Raw genomic sequence first — 23,092 nt, 5'->3', positions numbered from 1 at the left:
GTATAGCCCGGCTGGCCGGCAGGCCAGTCCGAGGCTGGCTGTACTGTGTCTAGTTAGTGTTTAGGGTCACAAGGAGGTGCAAGTAAAAGGTAGTTGCTTGTTGGTGTCATCCTGACGGAAGTTGTGCAATTTATTGTGATGAAAACAATAAATATATTTGATTTATAAAAGAAGTTTTGTGTTGCTGATGTCTACTGGGTATTCTTGCAACAGAAGGTGACAAAAGTGCCATGAGAAGGGTGCGGTTTTGTTATAATATATATTTATATATATAGCAGCCTTCATATGGTGGTGTGTGGGGGGTTTTACCAATATTTTGTTGATTCATTTACTTGGAACCTTGTTGTCACAATGTTCCTCGAGAATGAGCAACATACCTCCCAAAATTCTCCCACTCACATTTGGGGCAGAGACATACATAGAAAAACCAAGGATGAGAGCACGTGACACTAGATATTGTACCCAGTGCTTCTGAAGCGCCCGGTCCCACCTGTGAATTGCCTCATGTACAAGAAGTAGGTGTGCACAGCACCCACTTACCATGGCGAGCACAAACATATCTCCCAACTTGCACGCTTCACACCTCTCAGCAACTGCCACCAGCTACAGTTGGAACAAAGGGACAAAAGGAACAGTTGCCTCTAATCGAGACTGTCCAGCCTCAATCAGTAACATTGGTAAATTACGCAATAAGATGAAAATTGGTTAGCTCAAATAAACATAGCTGTGTCCTCTGTGTGTAGGAGGTACAAGGTACACACCTTGGACGTTACTCCAAAACAGCCCTTTACAGATACAGTGCCACAAATATATAGTAGGTACGTTACTTTAATTGCATGAATGCAGTAAGTGGGTGTGGCTTCATGAGAATGTGGACATAGTTGACAGGATCTAGTCTGAGCTTCTTCTATTTTTTTTATCCCAATTTCATTTTTGAAACGTTGGGAGGTTTGTTGTAAAGAAACATTTTCTTTTAATATCTCTATAATAAGATTTGGCATTCATGATCACCTTATAACTCTGATCACTGCTGCTGAATCGGTCTACTATTGGAGAGACCATGGTCTGGATAAGCATCCTATATATGTAAGATCACACACCAAACATAGGTGCTCACTTTATTTTGATTTAGTATATGCATTCTACAAAAAGGAAGGATAGCCAGACTGTCGTTTCCTGCATATCAAACTTCCTTAATTGATCACAGGGCGTGTTAAGTATCAAGAGATACATAAACTACTCAACAGACACATTTTAACTGCTGACCAATGGTCGATTCCAGAGGTACATCTGCTTTCTCTCTTGTTCAGGATGAGTACATAGACAACAGGCAGATATAAGGGGGTTAGGTCTGCCGCTTAGAGATTTCAGCAGGGGTAAATGTCTGTTTCACTGGACTTGACTCATTAAACACTTTCAGATTTGTGATGTTACCCATTGTATCAGGTAAATTCACCCAGCGCCACATCGTGGGGAACTGAATTCCCCCATAAATGTGAAAAAATGTAGAGATTAATTAAAACTGTTTAAGTTTGATGTAAAAACAAAATGTCATAGAGACAAACATTTTGCATATTGCTGCTTGTATTATAGTTGAGTCTGTAACAATTGTGGTGTACCTATTCTAATTCTAATTGCCTACTTTGAACTGATCTACAGATGGACCTGCTGTGGAAAAGCCAATTTCCAAAATAATATATGTATGTGTGTTCATTATACTACAGACGTATTGTTTATAAAATATAGATTTATTTTTCTGGCTTTAAAATAAATTAAAAATATCGCCTTCTACAATAAGGACTATATTCTAGCCCATAAAATGTAGTTCAAATCTGAAAACACAAAATAAAACCACACACATAAATGTTGCCAATATGTTTTTCTACTCCGTTAACAAAGGAAGCAAAAAAAAAGCATGACAACAAATACTGCATATATTATGTTAAGTGTCAATAATATTGCAATCAAACACCAGCGGCTATGTATTTTATACCAAATTGACAAAGCATAATGAGAAAGAGCCAATAGCTTTATTATTATTATTATTTTTATTATTATTATTTCTAAGGTGCCAGACACTGGGGAAAACAGGATATACACACATAGACAAAATAAATGCAGACATGAAAACAAAGAGTAAGGAGGACCCTGCTCATGAGAAATACTAATTCACATTATATCAGTATCCAGAACTGTCCGTACTAAAGATACCTGAAATATTTAGGATTTAACATTTTTTTTAACTTTGGGAGCCTTATTTCCAAGGTACATAAGACATGGTATAAACATTTCCACTGAAGGTCAGTTATTAAATCCTTTTAGAAAACAGTGGCTTCCAGTAATGCTGCCCACACAGTGATAGGACAAGTCATCCTGCAAGATCAACAACTGACTAGACCTGTGCCAAATTTGGTAACACACGTGGGTGGATAACTTCCACAGATCCTGTTAGATAGCGGTCTGGCCCGATGACAGGATAACATTGGAAACAACTTATTGTGGTGTGGGTGGACTTCAAACTACAGCACGTTACTGTGTGTCTCATATAAAGTCTTTGCTTGCTCAACTCACTTCTTATGCTCACATCAGGAGTGTTGCTAACTTCTCAAATTATTGAGACCCATCCCCTAAACTATTCTTTACCCCCATACACAGTTGTGCCACTGTACAATGATTTAGTTGCTGTTTGGGTATAACTAGGGATGAGCGGGCTCGGATATCTGAAATCCGAGCCCACCCGAACCTTGCCGATCCGAGCCGGATCCGAGACAGATCCGGGTATTGCCACCAATTGCAAAACTGAAAGCAAGGCTCCGAGTCATAATCCCGTTGTCGGATCTCGCGATACTCGGATTCTATAAATTCCCCGCTGGCCGCCGCCATCTTCACTCGGGCATTGATCAGGGTAGAGGGTGGTTGTGTTAGGTGGTCCTCTGCCCTGCTATATTCTGTGCTGTGCTGTGCTCAGTCCAGTGGTGCTGTGTGCTGTGCTCTGTCCTTCTGAGTTCAGTGGTGCTGCTGGGTCCTGTGCTGTGTCCTGTTCAGTCCCGTGGTGCTGTGTCCTGTGCTCTGTCCTTCTAAGGGCATTGTTATTTCCCCATTATTCCCAAGTTCTAAAAAAATTTAAAAAAAGTTATAATAAAAATAAAAAAGAAATAATTATAAAAAAAAGAAATTAAAAAAAAATATCCAAAAACAATCCTGCAGTATAAGTCCATTGGTACTGCAATATTACAAAGTTCACTGATTCTGCAGTATAAGTCCACCAGTGGTACTGCAATATTACAAAGTTCACTGATTCTGCAGTATAAGTCCAGTGGTACTGCAATATTACAAAGTTCACTGATTCTGCAGTATAAGTCCAGTGGTACTCTCCTGTGCCGCATATAATTTTTAAAGACTTTGCCGAGTGTGTGTGGCTTAGGGGTACGCTCTCTTGTGCTACATATAATGGAAAACAAAAATTTGGAGGATAAAGCTGCGAGGAAAAAGCTCAGTTTTCCTAAAAGACCCGCTGGCGGGGATGCTGATAACATCTGGTCCGGACTGAAGGACCTGCCAATCATTGCAGACATGTCTACTGTTGCTGCATTGGATGCTGTCACAATAGAAAAAATGGTGGAGGATTATTTTGCTGACACCATCCAAATAGACATGTCAGACAGTCCATATTGTTACTGGCAGGGAAAAAAAGGCAGTTTGGAAGCCCCTGTACCAACTGGCTCTATTTTACCTGAGTTGTCCCCCCTCCAGTGTGTACTCGGAAAGAGTTTTTAGTGCAGCGGGGAACCTGGTCAGTGAGCGGCGAAGGAGGTTGCTTCCTCAGAACGTTGAAAAAATGATGTTCATAAAAATTAATTATCAATTCCTCAATCAAGACCATCACTGCCCTCCAGATAGTACAGAGGGACCTGTGGTTGTGGAGTCCAGCGGGGACGAATTGATAATGTGTGAGGAGGAGGAAGTACACACTGTAGGGGGAGAGGAATCAGAGGTTGAGGATGAGGACGACATCTTGCCTCAGTAGAGCCTGTTTTGGACTAAAAACAATATTCTGAGGTGTGAGGTGTTTTAGAATAGACTGGGAATTAGTAGAAATGATTGTTATTGAATGTTATTGAGGTTAATAGCGTAGGAGTGAAAATAAACCAAAAAACTTGATTTTAACACTTTTATGTTTTTTTCAAAATAAATCCGAATCCAAAACCTCTAAATCCAAACCAAAACCTTTCGTCAGGTGTTTTGCGAAACAAATCCAAACCCAAAACCTCAAGGAAATCCGAATCCAAAACACAAAACACGAGACACCAAAAGTGGCCGGTGCACATCCCTAGGTATAACATGACAATTTAAGCATATCGAATTGTATTTATAAGTTCTGTGTCAGGGATAAGCCCCTCTAGCTACTCCCTGATTAGATATCTTATCTTATATTCTAACAGTCATACAATATATCACCTCTATTCTGTCAGGAAATTGCTCCTGAACCCCTTTATCAGTCCAAACCGCACTCTGCGCACTTGTGATTTGGAAGCTTACTGTAAGGGGACACAGGATTCCAGACCCAAATCTAACACTCACCTCTTTCTCTAAGGCTACAGATTTCGCAGGTCCCGTGCCAACACAAACGCATGCTTCACACCTCTCAGCAACTGCCACCAGCTACGAATAAGGCCCGTAGCAAATCTGTGACTTTAACACCCAATTGCACACACTAGGTGCTCTGGTAGCTAAATAGTTAACTCTTCTTTCTCTGATATCTAAAGAATTAATCCATTCAAGCAATCCGTCTCTTCTAAACAGGCAATGGATTCGTTTAGAGCAATAAGGACAGAACTATTACATTTTAGATTTAATATACAAAAAGTACAATGCTTACAGATAATAAAAACAATTAGATAAAGATTTGACATACAAATAAAAAATTGCAAACAGTTATAAAAACAAATGGGATGAAAGTACAGAGCATTACTTACAAATAATAATCTGTATGCCTGGGGCAGGCAGAAAAGATGGACAGTCCTTCACTTAGATTGATCCCAAGAAGCTGACAATTTTTCCTTTCCACACACAGGTTTTTAAGCCAAATGAAATGGTATGGTCTTCACAGGGGCAGTGTTTAATGCTAATTGGGGGCAGGGATGTTCCCTGGGTGTTACTATACTTTGCTCACAGTCTTGACCTGTGGGTAATTTTTCACAGATATATCTCAGAGAAATAATACCTCCCTCAATAAACCGTTCATAATCTCCCGCACATTTAAATAACAAACATATTAGAATTATAGAATTATGACAATGTGAGATACCTCTTCCAAAGATATGTGATTTCAGCTGTTCCCTGATACCCCCCGAACCTGCCATCCACAGCCCTGGTGTGATTTCTGCTCCTCAGTATAGAGTAGAGATGGGCGTGTCCGGTTCTCCGAGAACCGAACCCACCCGAACTTTGGGTATCCGAGTACCGAGCTGAGCAGCTCGGTACTCTCCCGCCCATTCCGAATCCAAATCGAGGCCGAACGTCATTGTGACGTCGTCGGATCTCGGGACTCGGTTCTCGCGATACTTCAACTTTATAAATACACGCCTCCACAGCAATCCATCGCCATTTGACAGAGGGAGAGAGCAGGGTGTAGTCATAGGCTAATTAGAGCAGGGACAGAGAATACCATATTGTTCTTGCAATTGCTCTAACCAAAATCGCTAGTGCAGAGAGGAGGATAGAGGTTTATTATTTTTTCTTCATATTTGGCACTCCCCAGCGCTTTTGGGGTGTCCCCCATAATTGTGCATTAATATTTCTGGCTGTCAAAAGTCATATCTGTCAGCAGTATCTACTAAATAATTTGTAGCACACCTCAGTGTTTTTGGGATGTCCTCCCTAATTGTGCATTAATATTTCTGGCTGTCAAAAGTCATATCTGTCAGCAGTATCTACTCAATAATTTTTAGCACTCCTCAGTGTTTTTGGGGTGTCCTCCCTAATTGTGCATTAATATTTCTGGCTGTCAAAAGTCATATCTGTCAGCAGTATCTACTCAATAATTTTTAGCACTCCTCAGTGTTTTTGGGGTGTCCTCCCTAATTGTGCATTAATATTTCTGGCTGTCAAAAGTCATATCTGTCAGCAGTATCTACTCAATAATTTTTAGCACTCCTCAGTGTTTTTGGGGTGTCCTCCCTAATTGTGCATTAATATTTCTGGCTGTCAAAAGTCATATCTGTCAGCAGTATCTACTAAATAATTTGTAGCACACCTCAGTGTTTTTGGGGTGTCCTCCCTAATTGTGCATTAATATTTCTGGCTGTCAAAAGTCATATCTGTCAGCAGTATCTACTCAATAATTTTTAGCACTCCTCAGTGTTTTTGGGGTGTCCTCCCTAATTGTGCATTAATATTTCTGGCTGTCAAAAGTCATATCTGTCAGCAGTATCTACTCAATAATTTTTAGCACTCCTCAGTGTTTTTCGGGTGTCCTCCCTAATTGTGCATTAATATTTCTGGCTGTCAAAAGTCATATCTGTCAGCAGTATCTACTCAATAATTTTTAGCACTCCTCAGTGTTTTTGGGGTGTCCTCCCTAATTGTGCATTAATATTTCTGGCTGTCAAAAGTCATATCTGTCAGCAGTATCTACTCAATAATTTGTAGCACACCTCAGTGTTTTTGGGGTGTCCTCCCTAATTGTGCATTAATATTTCTGGCTGTCAAAAGTCATATCTGTCAGCAGTATCTACTCAATAATTTTTAGCACTCCTCAGTGTTTTTGGGGTGTCCTCCCTAATTGTGCATTAATATTTCTGGCTGTCAAAAGTCATATCTGTCAGCAGTATCTACTAAATAATTTGTAGCACACCTCAGTGTTTTTGGGGTGTCCTCCCTAATTGTGCATTAATATTTCTGGCTGTCAAAAGTCATATCTGTCAGCAGTATCTACTCAATAATTTTTAGCACTCCTCAGTGTTTTTGGGGTGTCCTCCCTAATTGTGCATTAATATTTCTGGCTGTCAAAAGTCATATCTGTCAGCAGTATCTACTCAATAATTTTTAGCACTCCTCAGTGTTTTTGGGGTGTCCTCCCTAATTGTGCATTAATATTTCTGGCTGTCAAAAGTCATATCTGTCAGCAGTATCTACTAAATAATTTGTAGCACACCTCAGTGTTTTTGGGGTGTCCTCCCTAATTGTGCATTAATATTTCTGGCTGTCAAAAGTCATATCTGTCAGCAGTATCTACTCAATAATTTTTAGCACTCCTCAGTGTTTTTGGGGTGTCCTCCCTAATTGTGCATTAATATTTCTGGCTGTCAAAAGTCATATCTGTCAGCAGTATCTACTAAATAATTTGTAGCACTCCTCAGTGTTTTTGGGGTGTCCTCCCTAATTGTGCATTAATATTTCTGGCTGTCAAAAGTCATATCTGTCAGCAGTATCTACTCAATAATTTTTAGCACTCCTCAGTGTTTTTGGGGTGTCCTCCCTAATTGTGCATTAATATTTCTGGCTGTCAAAAGTCATATCTGTCAGCAGTATCTACTCAATAATTTTTAGCACTCCTCAGTGGTTTGCGCTCAGAATGGATTCAAAGCAGTCCACATATGATCTAAATGAGCAACCAGGTTCTGTCACCAGTCCTGATGTTAGTGTTCCCAGTACGTCATCTGGCCAAGGCGATGTCAAACAACAGAGTGTTTTCAAATTAGTGCAAAAAACAAAAACCAAAAAAATTTTTACTGTATTGAAGCGAAAAAGAAGTGTAACTGAGCAAAAGTTAAGTGACGATAAAAAAAAAATTGCAAGCATGCCATTCTACACACGCAGTGGCAAAGAGAGAATGAGGCCTTCACCTTTGGCTATTAGTGGCAGATCCCAAAAAGTTACCCAGGCTACAATTGGTGCACAACTACTGTTACGCGTCAAAGCTGAGCTGCAAGATACCAGTGAGGCATTACAGGAGAATATTTGCTCTGATTCACAAATGACAACAATCCCTGTGGAGAGTCCATCCAACAGTGGGATGTCTAATCGTGAGCATTCTGCTGATGTGTGCCTTAATAGCCCGAGTGTAGCCGGTGATACCCAAATTGAGGATGCCACTTTGGAATTAGAAGAGGATGAGGGGGAGATTTGTGTAGGCGACGAGGGCGCTAATGAGGATGTTGATGAGGATGAGGTTGTTTGTGTAAGTCCTGCACCAGTGGCAGCAGTTCTGGCACGTGACAAGAAAAAGGCCATTGTCATGCCTGGGCATAAAACAAAAAAATCCACTTCTTATGTGTGGAATTATTTCTACCCAAATCCAGACAACAATTGTATAGCCATTTGTAGTGTATGTGAAGCCACAGTCAGTCGAGGGAGGGACCTTAACCATCTTGGAACCTCGTCTATGTTACGCCATTTAACGAGAGTTCATGGCAAAGTGTTGGGAAAAGCTGAAAGTTCTTCCCAAAAGAATACAAGCACTCCCTCATCAGCTAAGACCCTCCGCTCACCGACATACCGACGGCTACAAAATACACCCACCACACCATCCTCATCAATATCCTCAGTAGCGCTCGGAGTTAGCCCGGCATCCCACTTAAGGCTGGATGACTCCGGCACTATTATTGATTCCTCTGAAGAAAGCGTTAGTCCTGCTGCTGCTGTTGCTGCTGCTGGGGGTGAATCGTCATCCCAGAGGCAGGTGAATAAAATGAGCAGTCCTACATTTCAGCAATTAACTGTGAAACAATCATTTGCGAGGGGAAGCAAATATGACAGCAGTCACCCAGTCGCCAAGCGAATCACAGACGCCATGGCTGCAATGTTAGTGTTAGATCTGCGTCCAATCTCCACAATAAACGCAGCTGGTTTTTCACAGTTAATTGAGGTTTTGTGTCCGCGTTACAGAATTCCATCGCGACACCATTTCTCCCGTAAAGCTATTCCACAACTATACCAAAAAGTGTGTAAAAATGTAGAGATTGCGCTGAAAAATGCCATTCTGCCCACTGTTCACTTAACCACAGATATGTGGACAAGTGGAAGTGGCCAAACCAAAGACTATATGACTGTGACAGCCCACTGGGTTGGTCATTCACCTTCACCAGCAGGAACAGCAGCAGCATGTACACCACTACGTAACATTTGTCACAGGCAGGCCACTCTTTGTATCACCGGCTTCACTAACAGGCATACGGCTGACAATTTGTTACGCAAACTGAGAGATGTGATTGATGCATGGCTTATACCACTCGGACTCTCCCCAGGGTATGTCATTTCAGATAACGCCAACAATATAGTGCGAGCATTACAGCTGGGTGATTTCCAACATATTCCCTGTTTTGCTCACACCATCAACTTGGTGGTGCAGAGCTTCCTACGAAATAACCGTGAGGTGCAGGAGATGCTTTCGGTGGCCCGTAAAATTTCAGGCCATTTCAGGCATTCAGCCACAGCATGTAGGAGATTACAGCAGCTCCAAGAGCAGTTTAACTTGCCCTGCCACCAACTTAAGCAAGAGGTGGTAACTCGGTGGAATTCCACCCTGTACATGCTTCAGAGGATGGAGGAACAGCGCAAAGCCATCCAAGCATATTGCACAAGTCATGACATTGGGAAAGGAGGGGGGATGTATTTCACTCTTGCACAGTGGGGAATCCTTTCAGTGCTGTGCAAGGTGCTGAAACCATTTGAAGTTGTGACATGTGAGGTCAGTGCAGACTCTGCTAGTTTGAGCCAAGTCATTCCTTTAATTAGACTATTGGAAAAGCAGCTTGAGAAAATGAAGGAGGAGCTGAAAGCAAGCAATTCAGCAAAGTATGTTGGCCTTGTCGATCAAGTACTTAATTCGCTTCACAATGATCCTCGAGTTATTAAGATCTTGAACTCGGATCAGTAAGTTTTGGCCACTGTGCTTGATCCAAGGTTTAAAACCTACATTGAGTCTTTACTTGTAAATGAGCGAGATGTGAACTTTTGCAAGGAGCTATTGCTCAGCAAGTTGGCCGCTGAACTGGGCCTCGGCTTGACGACGTGTCCTCCTTCACTTTCTCAAGCTGTTGCTCGTAAAAAATTAAATTTCCAAAAAAGAAGCAGGGAAGACACAGGGGGCAGACGAGAACAATTTAACATCTGGGCTGGTTTGAAGGATTTTTCAAAAAAATGTGTCACTTTGCCCATAAGTCCATCCAATATGAGTATAAACATGCAAAGGATGGTGGAGGATTACTTTCAAGAGGTAGTTGATATGGAAATGTCAGACAGTCCCTTTCCTTACTGGGAAGAAAAGCAGGCCATTTGGAAACCCATGTACAAACTTGCTTTGCAATACCTAAGCTGCCCACCCTCCAGTGTGTACTCTGAACGAGTGTTCAGCACAGCAGGGAACTTAGTCAGTGATCGCCGTAGAAGGTTACTTCCCAAAAATGTGGAGAAAATGATGTTTATAAAAATGAACTACATCTTCCACGAGGAAGGCCTTCACCATCCAAGACATCCAAGCACTGACTGTTCTCTAATGGCGGATTCAAGCGGCGATGAATTGATAGTCTGTGATGATGACGTACACACTGATGAGGGTGAGGATGAAGCTGAAGATGATGCCGATAACATCTTTTTAAAACTTTCTATGTAAGTGTAGGGTGCAATCTACCCCCAAAGAGGAAAGGGACTTGTGGCATTTCCATATCACATACCATCTTGAAAGGCTGCTGTTAGGGCAATTTATCCTTAAGGGTAGGGTGTCATAGACAGAGTGACCCTAAACTGGCTTTGTCCATTTTTCATAATATTGTACAGTCTATAATGGCTGAATTTTTTGGTATTTTATACAAGTGGAGGGGGGCCTAGAGAGAGACAGAGTGACCCCAAACTGTCTTTCTCCATGTCAATTAATATTGTACAGTCTATAATGGCTGAATTTTTTAGTATTTTATACAAGTGGAGGGGGGCCTAGAGAGACAGAAACCAAACTGGCTTTCTCCATGTCAATTAATATTGTACAGTCTATAATGGCTGAATTTTTTGCTATTTTATACAAGTGGAGGGGGGCCTTGAGAGACAGAAACCAAACTGGCTTTTTCCATTTCTTTACATATTTAACTATAAGTGTAGGGTGTAATATACATTCAAAGACGATGGCTGCATTGCCAATATGCATAGATGGAGAGGAAGACAATCTGTTTTGTGTGTAGAATAGGCCTACCAACGAAGAATTAAACTGTTTTTTTGGATGATTTATTACCTCAACAATTAGATTACTTGTCTCTAAAACAGTTGGAGCACTAAATTGGGTTAATTTAGGCCCAAAAACATGGATTTTCCCAAAAAATAGCAAAACAAAACCAAACAAAACCAAAACCAAAACCAAAACACGCAATGGCGGTTTTGCAAAACCAAAACCAAAACACGACGGTAATCCAGATCCAAAACCGAATCCAAAACCAAAACACGGGGGTCAGTGACCATCTCTAGTATAGAGTGACATCCAGATTTCCCAAAATATGAACTATGACAACATTTTCCTTTGAAGGTCATATTTCTATATACCTGTATAGGCTTTCACATGCTGCCTACCAGGATCTCCAGCTGTGACCGGCCCACACCATCTACTCAAGTGTCCCAAAACTCTTTGAAGCCAAGACAAGTGACATGGTTATCTCCTCACACTAGATGTGCAAAGCCATCAAGTACATTTGCATGAGACTCAATGTCTCCAAACTTGACAGCTCAATTTATCCTTGGATTCATTTAATACAACCTATTTACACTGTAGTTATGATTTATCCCTTATAAATAACTACAAGCTCTCTATGTTCACAACATTCTGCTTCACAGCACAAATCTGTCAATCCTTAGCTGACTCCTCCTATTGCGACCCCTCCTCAAGACAATACAGAAGACCGCACTCCAATTTAAAAAAAATAATAATAATTTTATTCATTCTGGTATTGATGTAACATTTTGAGAGACCACTTCTATTAATATGCAAGCTGTCAATCTACTATAAGACTAACACTATAAGCTCAACACATGATCATGTCATTGTGGATGGTATGCTGTGTATATATTTACAGCCACTTTGACACAAAGCTAGGATTTCATGTTAATTCCAGAATAACATTGTATTTTTTTAGTTTTTTATTTTCTTCAAAGTGTAGTGAGAAAAAAATGTTTTGGGGTTCAAATCTACATTTTTACCTCATTGCTTTCAAAAGCTTCTAAATGTAAAATTCTATCCAGTATTGAACTAGTGTATACTTCAGATAAGGATTTGTTATACTATTTACAAGTGATAAGATATTAACCCTTTGAATCATCTGCTTATTGTACATTGGCACAACTGTGTATGGGGGTAAAGAATAGTTAAGGGGATAGGTCTCAATTAGGGGTGTGCACCAGCCACTTTTAGTGTTTTGGGTTTTGGGTTTTGGGTTCTGGTTAGCTTGAGGTTTTGGGTTTTGATTTGTTTTGCCAAAACACCCTACTCAAGGTTTGGTTCTGATTTAGGGTTCTGATTTTTTTTAAAAAAAAAGCATAAAAAGTGCTAAAAACCATTTTTTTTTTCACTCCTACGCTATTATTAACCTCAATAACATTCAATAACAATCATTTCCACTAATTTCCAGTCTATTCTGAACACCTCACACCTCACAATATTGTTTTAGGCCAAAAGGTTGCACCGAGGTAGCTGGATGTCTAAGCTAAGCGACACAAGTGGGCGGCACAAACACGTGGCCCATCTAGTAGTGGCACTGCAGTGGCAGACAGGAAGGCAGTTTAAAAAACTAGGCCCCAAAGAGCACATAATGGCAAAAAAAGAAGTGCAAGATGGAATTGTCCTTGGGCCCTCCCACCCACCTTTATGTTGTTGAAATAGGACATGCGCACTTTAACAAACCAATCATTTCAGCCACATGGTGTTAGGAATTCCCAAGTCAGTACAGTGAAACTCGGGAACTACTCTGAAGGCCAGGTGTTCGCTGGAGCCCCTAGTGGTGGGGACAGACTGGGCTGCGGGCCGACCGAGGGTCGAGTAACGTATACTGACTTAAAGGAGTTCCCAGAAGTGGAGTGATTGGTGGACTGTAGTATAAGAAGAATCCTAGGTCAAAAGGTCACAGGCACAGATGCAATATCCAAGGGCAAGCGAAGGGTCAAACTCACAGGCAGAGAAGCAAAATCCGAATTCCAGGCAAAAGGTCAAGGTCAGAAGAGAAGGGTCACAGGTCCAATAATAAACAGGGGTTAAAACACGGGTAGTCAAATCCAAGGTAGCAGGAACCAAAATGGATAGCACAAGCAGGCAGCAGGACTGAGGACAGAACGCTATAACCGGCAATGAGGCAGCAGGCCTCATTGCCCTAAATACTGAAGCAGACCAATGAGAGCCTAGCTCTCTAATTGCCCACAAGCTGTTCCAATTAGCCTTCAGGCTTGCCCCGCTGTTGCGCACGCGCCCGGCTGCTCTGTAATGCCGGGACGCGGCGCTGGATAAGAGAGCTTCTTACCGTTGCCATGGCAACGTCTGACGAGCCCCCGTAAGTGACGTCCCGGTTGCCATAGCGACGGCCGGGACGGAGACAGGGGAGTCGCGGCGGTTGGGCACCGCCGCGGCTCGTAACACATGGCCTACAAAACTGTGGCTGAAATGATTGGTTTGTTTGGACCCCCACAAAACGAGCTGGCAAAGAAAAAAAAGAGGTGCAAGATGGAATTGTCCTTGGGCCCTCCCACCCACCCTTATGTTGTTGAAATAGGACATGCACACTTTAACAAACCAATCATTTTAGCGACAGGGTCTACCAAACAACTGTGGCTGAAATGATTGGTTTGTTTGGGCCCCCACACAAAAAAAGCTATTCATCTCTCCCTGTACAAACTAAACTGGCTCTACTGAGGCAAGATGTCGTCCTCATCTCCTCATCCTCTGATTCCTCGCCCCCTTCAGTGTGTACTTCCTCATCCTCACACATTATTAATTCGTCCCCGCTGGACTTCACAATCACAGGTCCCTCTGTAGTCTCTGGAGGCCAGTGCTGGTCTTGATTGAAGAATTGATAATTCATTTTTATGAACATCATCTTCTCAACGTTTTGCGGAAGCAACCTCCTTTGCTGCTCACTGAGCAGGTTCCCCGCTGCACTAAAAACTCTTTCGGAGTACACGCTGGAGGGGGGACAACTCAGGTAAAATAGAGTCAATTTGTACAGGGGCTTCCAAACTGCCTTTTTTTCCTGCCAGTAAGAATAAGGACTGTCTGATACGTCTACTTGGATGGTGTCAGCAAAGTAATCCTCCACTATTTTTTCAATGGTGACAGCATCCAATGCAGCGACAGTAGACATGTCTGCAATGGTTGGCAGGTCCTTCAGTCCGGACCATCACTGCCAACGGGTCATTTATGAAATCTCAGCTGTTTCCTCGCAGCCACAGGTGTGGAAGAAAATGAAGGAGGAGCTGTTGGCATGTCACGGTCCTCTTCAGAGGACAATCTCCTGACCAGCAGGTCTTTGCACCGCTGTAGGCTTGTGTCCACCGAAAACAGAGACACAACATACGCTTTAAACTGAGGATCGAGCACGGTGGCCAGAATGTATTCCTCTGACTTTAAAAGAGTGACCTCCCTTGGATCCTGGCAAAGCGTACGAAGGGCTTCATCCACAAGAGCTACATGCTGTTTGGAATCGCAATACTTTAACAGCTCCTCCCTCACTTTCTCCAGCTGCTTCTGCAACAGCCTGATCAGGGGAATGACCTGACTCAAGCTGGCAGTGTCGGAACTGACTTCTCGTGTGGCAAGTTCAAACGGCTGGAGAACCTTGCACACACGTAAGTCAATCTCCACTGCGCTTGACTCAGGCGCATCCCCACTCCTTTGCCTATGTCGTAGGTGGCTGTGTAGGCTTCAATGGTCTTTTGCTGCTCCTCCATCCTCTGCAGCATATAGAGGGTGGAGTTCCAGCGCACCATAACCCCTTGTTTGAGGTGATGGCAGGGCAGGTTCAGGCTTTTTTGATGTTGTTTGAGTTTGCGGTAGGCAGTGGAAGAATGCCGAAAGTGTCCAGCAATTTTGCGGGCCACCGCAAGCATATCCTGCACACCCCTGTCACTCTTCAGGTAATGCTGCACCACCAAATTTATTGTGTGGGCAAAACATGGCACGTGCTGGAAATTGCCCATATGTAATGCCCGCACAATGTTACTAGCGTTGTCCGACACCACAAATCCCCAGGAGAGTGTAAGTGGGGTAAGCCACTGCGAGATTATTTCCCTCAGTTTCTCTAAGAGGTTGTCAGCGTTGTGCCTCTTATTAAAACCGGTGATACACAACGTTGCCTGCCTTGGAATGAGCAGGCGTTTTGGAGATGCTGCTACTGATGCTGCTGCTGCTGTTGCTGCAGAAGGTGATGCATCTACCCAGTGGGCTGTCACAGTCATATAGTCCTTAGTTTGCCCTGAACCACTTGTCCACATGTCCGTGGTTAAGTGGACAGTGGGTACAACCGCATTTTTCAGAGCACTGAGGACACTTTTTCGTACTTCTCTGTACATCCCGGGTATCGCCTGCCTAGTGAAGTGGAATCCCAATGGGATTTGAAACCGGGGACACAATACCTCCATCAACCGTCTAAATCCCACTCCACTGATGGCGGACACTGGAGGCACGTCTAACACCAACATAGCTGTTACGGACGCAGTTATCCGCTTTGCCATAGGATGACTACTGTCATACTTGGTGCTCATGGCAAACGACTGTTGTACGGTCAACTGTTTAGTGAAAGACGTAGCGTTCTTACGACTTCCCCGGCAGTAGTAGGCGTACTGCTGCAGAATCCTCCGGATGAATCCCGGTTTGAAGAGAACTCAATCATACCGGTGACATGGCCTGCAGGACTATCTCTGATCGAGATAGTGGAGGAAATTGATGAGGAGGGTGTTGCTGGTGTGGATACAACAGGAACAAGGGATTTACGTGTCCCTGGACTGCTGACGGTCCTAGCCACAGGTCCTGAACGAAACACTGAATTATGAAGGTTCTTCAGGTGACGTATAAGGGAGGATGTCCCTAGGTGGCAAAGATCCTTACCCCTGCTTATTTGAGCTTTACATAAGCTACATATGGCCATACATTTGTTGTCTGGATTGGGATAGAAATATTTCCAGACCGAAGAGGTGGATTTCTTGGTCTTCTGGCCAGGCATGACGATGGGCTTTTTCTTCCCATGGACAACAACTGTTTCCCCCCCTGGTGCCTCATTTAAGATAACCACATCAGCATCCTCCTCGTCAAGTTCCTCCTCAGCGCCAGCTACATCAATATCCTCCTCCCGGTGTACAACATTCGCACCTTCATTAGCCAAATCGGTAACTGGACTGTGGGTGATCCTTCCAGCATATGCAGAGGGCATGCTGCAAATGGTGGAAGGAGCCACCTCTTCTCGTACAGTGATGGGAAGGTCAGGCTTCGCAACCACCAACACCCTTGGACTCGCCTTGGGAATTTGTGATGCCATCTCTTTAGAAGGCAGAGTTGTTTGCTGTGTTGTTGATGACAGCTTAACTCTCTTAAATTTTTTAGAGGGGGGGAGGAGGAGGGCTTAGATCCTTAGGTGAAGCTGAACCACTAATCATGAACACGGGCCAGGGCCTAAGCCGTTCCTTGCCACTCCGTGTCGTAAATGGCATATTGGCAAGTTTACGTTTCTCTTCAGATGATTTTAATTTTCTTTTTTTGCTAATTTTAGTGAACTTTGGCTTTTTGGATTTTACATGCCCTGTACTAGGAGATTGGGCATCGGCCTTGGCAAACGACGTTGATGGCATTTCATCGTCTATGTCATGACTAGTGGCAGCAGCTTCAGCATTAGGAGGAAATGGTTCTTGATCTTTCCCTACTTTATCCTCCAAATTTTTGTACTCCATTATATGCAGCACAAGAGAGCGTACCCCTAAACCACACACACCCGGCAAAGGCTTTAAAAATTATATGCGGCACAGGACAGTACCACTGGTCTGGAGTTATACAGCAGTACAAATTCCTTTATACTGCAGGAACAGTGAACGTAGTTTAATCTCTGGTACTAATATTTCTGGACAGCAGGAACAGTGAACGTAGTTTAATCTCTGGTACTAATATTTCTGGACTGCAGGAACAGTGAACGTAGTTTAATCTCTGGTACTAATATTTCTGGACATATGCAGGAACAGTGAACGTATTTATATATTGCAGTACTAACATTTCTGGACTGCAGGAAAAGTGAACGTAGTTTAATATTGCAGTACTAATATTTCTGGACTGCAGGAACAGTGAACGTATTTATATATTGCAGTACTAATATTTCTGGACTGCAGGAACAGTGAACGTAGTTAAATATTGCAGTACTAATATTTCTGGACTGCAGGAACAGTGAACGTATTTATATATTGCAGTACTAATATTTCTGGACTGCAGGAACAGTGAACGTAGTTAAATATTGCAGTACTAATATTTCTGGACTGCAGGAACAGTGAACGTAGTTTAATATTGCAGTACTAATATTTCTGGACATATGCAGGAACAGTGAACGTATTTATATATTGCAGTACTAACATTTCTGGACTGCAGGAAAAGTGAACGTAGATTAATATTGCAGTACTAACATTTCTGGACTGCAGGAACAGTGAACGTATTTATATATTGCAGTACTAATATTTCTGGACTGCAGGAACAGTGAACGTATTTATATATTGCAGTACTAATATTTCTGGACTGCAGGAACAGTGAACATAGTTAAATATTGCAGTACTAATATTTCTGGACTGCAGGAACAGTGAACATAGTTAAATATTGCAGTACTAATATTTCTGGACTGCAGGAACAGTGAACATAGTTAAATATTGCAGTACTAATATTTCTGGACTGCAGGAACAGTGAACATAGTTAAATATTGCAGTACTAATATTTCTGGACTGCAGGAACAGTGAACATAGTTAAATATTGCAGTACTAATATTTCTGGACTGCAGGAACAGTGAACATAGTTAAATATTGCAGTAATAATATTTCTGGACTGCAGGAACAGTGAACATAGTTAAATATTGCAGTAATAATATTTCTGGACTGCAGGAACAGTGAACATAGTTAAATATTGCAGTAATAATATTTCTGGACTGCAGGAACAGTGAACATAGTTAAATATTGCAGTAATAATATTTCTGGACTGCAGGAACAGTTAACATAGTTAAATATTGCAGTAATAATATTTCTGGACTGCAGGGACAGTGAACATAGTTAAATATTGCAGTAATAATATTTCTGGACTGCAGGGACAGTGAACATAGTTAAATATTGCAGTAATAATATTTCTGGACTGCAGGAACAGTGAACATAGTTAAATATTGCAGTAATAATATTTCTGGACTGCAGGAACAGTGAACATAGTTAAATATTGCAGTAATAATATTTCTGGACTGCAGGAACAGTGAACATAGTTAAATATTGCAGTAATAATATTTCTGGACTGCAGGAACAGTGAACATAGTTAAATATTGCAGTAATAATATTTCTGGACTGCAGGAACAGTGAACATAGTTAAATATTGCAGTAATAATATTTCTGGACTGCAGGAACAGTGAACATAGTTAAATATTGCAGTAATAATATTTCTGGACTGCAGGAACAGTGAACATAGTTAAATATTGCAGTAATAATATTTCTGGACTGCAGGAACAGTGAACATAGTTAAATATTGCAGTAATAATATTTCTGGACTGCAGGAACAGTGAACATAGTTAAATATTGCAGTAATAATATTTCTGGACTGCAGGAACAGTGAACATAGTTAAATATTGCAGTAATAATATTTCTGGACTGCAGGAACAGTGAACATAGTTAAATATTGCAGTAATAATATTTCTGGACTGCAGGAACAGTGAACATAGTTAAATATTGCAGTAATAATATTTCTGGACTGCAGGAACAGTGAACATAGTTAAATATTGCAGTAATAATATTTCTGGACTGCAGGAACAGTGAACATAGTTAAATATTGCAGTAATAATATTTCTGGACTGCAGGAACAGTGAACATAGTTAAATATTGCAGTAATAATATTTCTGGACTGCAGGAACAGTGAACATAGTTAAATATTGCAGTAATAATATTTCTGGACTGCAGGAACAGTGAACATAGTTAAATATTGCAGTAATAATATTTCTGGACTGCAGGAACAGTGAACATAGTTAAATATTGCAGTAATAATATTTCTGGACTGCAGGAACAGTGAACATAGTTAAATATTGCAGTAATAATATTTCTGGACTGCAGGAACAGTGAACATAGTTAAATATTGCAGTAATAATATTTCTGGACTGCAGGAACAGTGAACATAGTTAAATATTGCAGTAATAATATTTCTGGACTGCAGGAACAGTGAACATAGTTAAATATTGCAGTAATAATATTTCTGGACTGCAGGAACAGTGAACATAGTTAAATATTGCAGTAATAATATTTCTGGACTGCAGGAACAGTGAACATAGTTAAATATTGCAGTAATAATATTTCTGGACTGCAGGAACAGTGAACATAGTTAAATATTGCAGTAATAATATTTCTGGACTGCAGGAACAGTGAACATAGTTAAATATTGCAGTAATAATATTTCTGGACTGCAGGAACAGTGAACATAGTTAAATATTGCAGTAATAATATTTCTGGACTGCAGGAACAGTGAACATAGTTAAATATTGCAGTAATAATATTTCTGGACTGCAGGAACAGTGAACATAGTTAAATATTGCAGTAATAATATTTCTGGACTGCAGGAACAGTGAACATAGTTAAATATTGCAGTAATAATATTTCTGGACTGCAGGAACAGTGAACATAGTTAAATATTGCAGTAATAATATTTCTGGACTGCAGGAACAGTGAACATAGTTAAATATTGCAGTAATAATATTTCTGGACTGCAGGAACAGTGAACATAGTTAAATATTGCAGTAATAATATTTCTGGACTGCAGGAACAGTGAACATAGTTAAATATTGCAGTAATAATATTTCTGGACTGCAGGAACAGTGAACATAGTTAAATATTGCAGTAATAATATTTCTGGACTGCAGGAACAGTGAACATAGTTAAATATTGCAGTAATAATATTTCTGGACTGCAGGAACAGTGAACATAGTTAAATATTGCAGTAATAATATTTCTGGACTGCAGGAACAGTGAACATAGTTAAATATTGCAGTAATAATATTTCTGGACTGCAGGAACAGTGAACATAGTTAAATATTGCAGTAATAATATTTCTGGACTGCAGGAACAGTGAACATAGTTAAATATTGCAGTAATAATATTTCTGGACTGCAGGAACAGTGAACATAGTTAAATATTGCAGTAATAATATTTCTGGACTGCAGGAACAGTGAACATAGTTAAATATTGCAGTAATAATATTTCTGGACTGCAGGAACAGTGAACATAGTTAAATATTGCAGTAATAATATTTCTGGACTGCAGGAACAGTGAACATAGTTTAATATTGCAGTACTAATATTTCTGGACTGCAGGAACAGTGAACGTATTTATATATTGCAGTAGAAATTTTTTTATACTTTTTTTATAATTTTTGGTAATTTTTTTTAGTATTTTTGTATAATTTTTTTTAAAAAATTCTTTTTAATTTTTTTATAATTTTTTTTATAATTTTTTAATAACTATGGACTTAGCAGGACAGGGCACAGGACAAAGCACCACTGGACTCAGCAGGACAGAGTGACAGGACACAGCACCACTAAAAAACCCAACCTCCCTCTTCCCTGATCTTAGCCCGACTGAAGATGGCAGCAGCAAGCGGGGAATTTATACAATCCGAGTCTTGCGAGATCCGACGGCAGGATTTTGAGTCTCGGCCTCCCTTTCACAGTTTCTCCCCGCCAGAAGTACCCGAACAGTGCTCGGATCGCCCTCGGATCCGCACTGTGCGGTTGGGCTAGGATTGCGATAATCCGAGCCCACTCATCTCTGGTCTCAATGACTTGAGAAATTAGCAACACTCCTGATGTGAGCATAAGAAGTGAGTTGAGAAAGCAAAGATGCCTCTCACAAGATGCCACCAAAATCATCATACACGCTCTCATCATCTCCCGCCTCGACTACTGCAACCTTCTCCTTACTGGCTTCCGTCTCTCCAACCTCGCCCCCCTTCGCTCTGTTCTTAATGCGGCTGCCCGACTCATCTTTCTCTCACGCCGCTCCTCCTCAGCCTCCCCTCTCTGCCTTGCCTTACACTGGCTCCCCTTCCCCTACAGGATCCTTTTCAAGCTCCTCACCACCACTTACAAAGCCCTCTCCCAGTCTACTGCCCCCTATATCTCCAACCTCCTCACCATTCACACCCCTGCCCACTCCCTGCGCTTGGCCAATGACCGTCGCCTCTCCTCCACTCTGATCACCTCTTCCCACTCCAGAATCCAAGACTTCTCCCGAGCTGCTCCCCTCCACTGGAACGACCTCCCTCGCTCCATCCGTCTCTTACCCAGTCTGTGCTCCTATAAACGGGCACTCAAAATTCACCTGTTCCTCAAAGCCTATCAACAATCCACTTAACCCTTACCTTGTTGCACCTTCGCAAACATCCTTCTCTCGTTATCCCCTCTCTCCACCAGCCCCGCCTTTCTCTCCCTTACTGTAATGGCTCCCTCCTGTGCCTGTTTGTCCACCCTCCCTTAGGATGTGAGCTCATATGAGCAGGGCCCCTCTCCCCTCCTGTCTCCATACCTGTTCTTCTACTCCATCTTTGCTCATATGTCTGCCCGGAGTTCTGAAGTATTGGTACTTTGTGTTTATTGCTCTGTACTATGTCACCCTGTATGGTCTCCTGTTTGTATTATGTACGGCGCTGCGGAAACCTTGTGGCACCTAACAAATAAATGATGATAATAATAATAATAATAATAATATATGAGGCACACAGTAACCGTGCTGTAGTTTGAAGTCCACCCACACCACAATAAGTTGTTTCCAATGTTATCCTGTCATCGGGCCAGACCGCTATCTAACAGGATCTGTGGAAGTTATCCACCCACGTGTGTTACCAGATTTGGCACAGGTCTAGTCAGTTGTTGATCTTGCAGGATGACTTGTCCTATCACTGTGTGGGCAGCATTACTGGAAGCCATTGTTTTCTAAAAGGATTTAATAATTGACCTTCAGTGGAAATGCTGACACCATGTCTTACGTACCTTGGAAATAAGGCTCCCAAAGTTATAAAAATGTTAAATCCTAAATATTTGAGGTATCTTTAGTACAGACAGTTCTGGATACTGATATAATGTGAATTAGTATTTCTTTTGAGCAGGGTCCTCCTTACTCTTTGTTTTCATGTCTGCATTTATTTTGTCTATGTGTGTATGAGACACACAGTAACTGTGCTGAAGTTTTAAGGCCACCCACACCACATAAGAAGTGATCATTTGTGCCCATGGCCATACGTTATAAAAGTAGATTAGCTAATTCTCTATTATCTTTTGCTAAGGAACAGAGATTTGATCATCTCATTGAAAGAAGGGTTATCAGCATTAAAATGGCAAACCTTCTGCCATCATTATCGTGCTCCCTATTATCTAAGTAATGGTGGGATAGCAGGGTGAATGCCAATGCACATTTCGCATCAGTCGCTTTTTCAAGGCAAACAGAGAATCAGTAAAACTTGCTTTACAAAGCCAATCGGTCATGCCACCTCATTACATCAGAAGTCTGGTCCAATGTGATTGTTACCCGGAATGACAGTGATTGGCACTTCCTTCGTCCATTCAAAAGTGTGCAAGAAAGCAAAGAAAATGTGAAACCAACTTTGACTGTGTTTTAAACCCATCTGGAAGCCAAATATTTCCACGGTCTTGCAAAACACCTGTGAAAATAATTTTCATGTTTAGATCATGCAGCTTCCAGCATCTTGACACCTAACCTTATGCTTCTTCCAAACAGCGCCCCTTCAAAAGGCTAGCAAATAAAACAGATGGTCATTGTTGCCTATAAAGAACTGGGCCAGCAAAACAGCCAGTTAAACCCACTAAACAAAATTTCTTCAATATACAACCATGTTATATATTCAAAATGTATG

The 23,092-nt window shown here is 41.5% G+C and overlaps 1 protein-coding gene across 2 annotated transcripts in view; it reads right to left on the bottom strand.

The window, feature by feature from the left end:
* Window positions 1-23,092, bottom strand: part of LOC142151426 (fibroblast growth factor receptor 1-like) — a 102,925-nt gene that overhangs the window by 75,802 nt on the left and 4,031 nt on the right. Inside the window, exon 1 of one of the 2 annotated variants that reach the window (XM_075207046.1) lies at window positions 4,977-5,060. The exons of the other annotated variant lie outside the window; for it this stretch is intronic. The gene's annotated coding sequence lies outside the window, so the exon portion shown is untranslated. Of the gene's footprint in view, window positions 1-4,976; window positions 5,061-23,092 lie in introns of those variants that run through there. 2 annotated transcript variants of the gene reach the window in all.

Source organism: Mixophyes fleayi, chromosome 4 (assembly GCF_038048845.1).
Source record: "Mixophyes fleayi isolate aMixFle1 chromosome 4, aMixFle1.hap1, whole genome shotgun sequence".
Taxonomy (NCBI): domain Eukaryota; kingdom Metazoa; phylum Chordata; class Amphibia; order Anura; family Limnodynastidae; genus Mixophyes; species Mixophyes fleayi.
The sequence above is the reverse complement of the archived record's forward strand: the minus strand, read 5'-3'. Positions and strand labels throughout refer to the sequence as shown.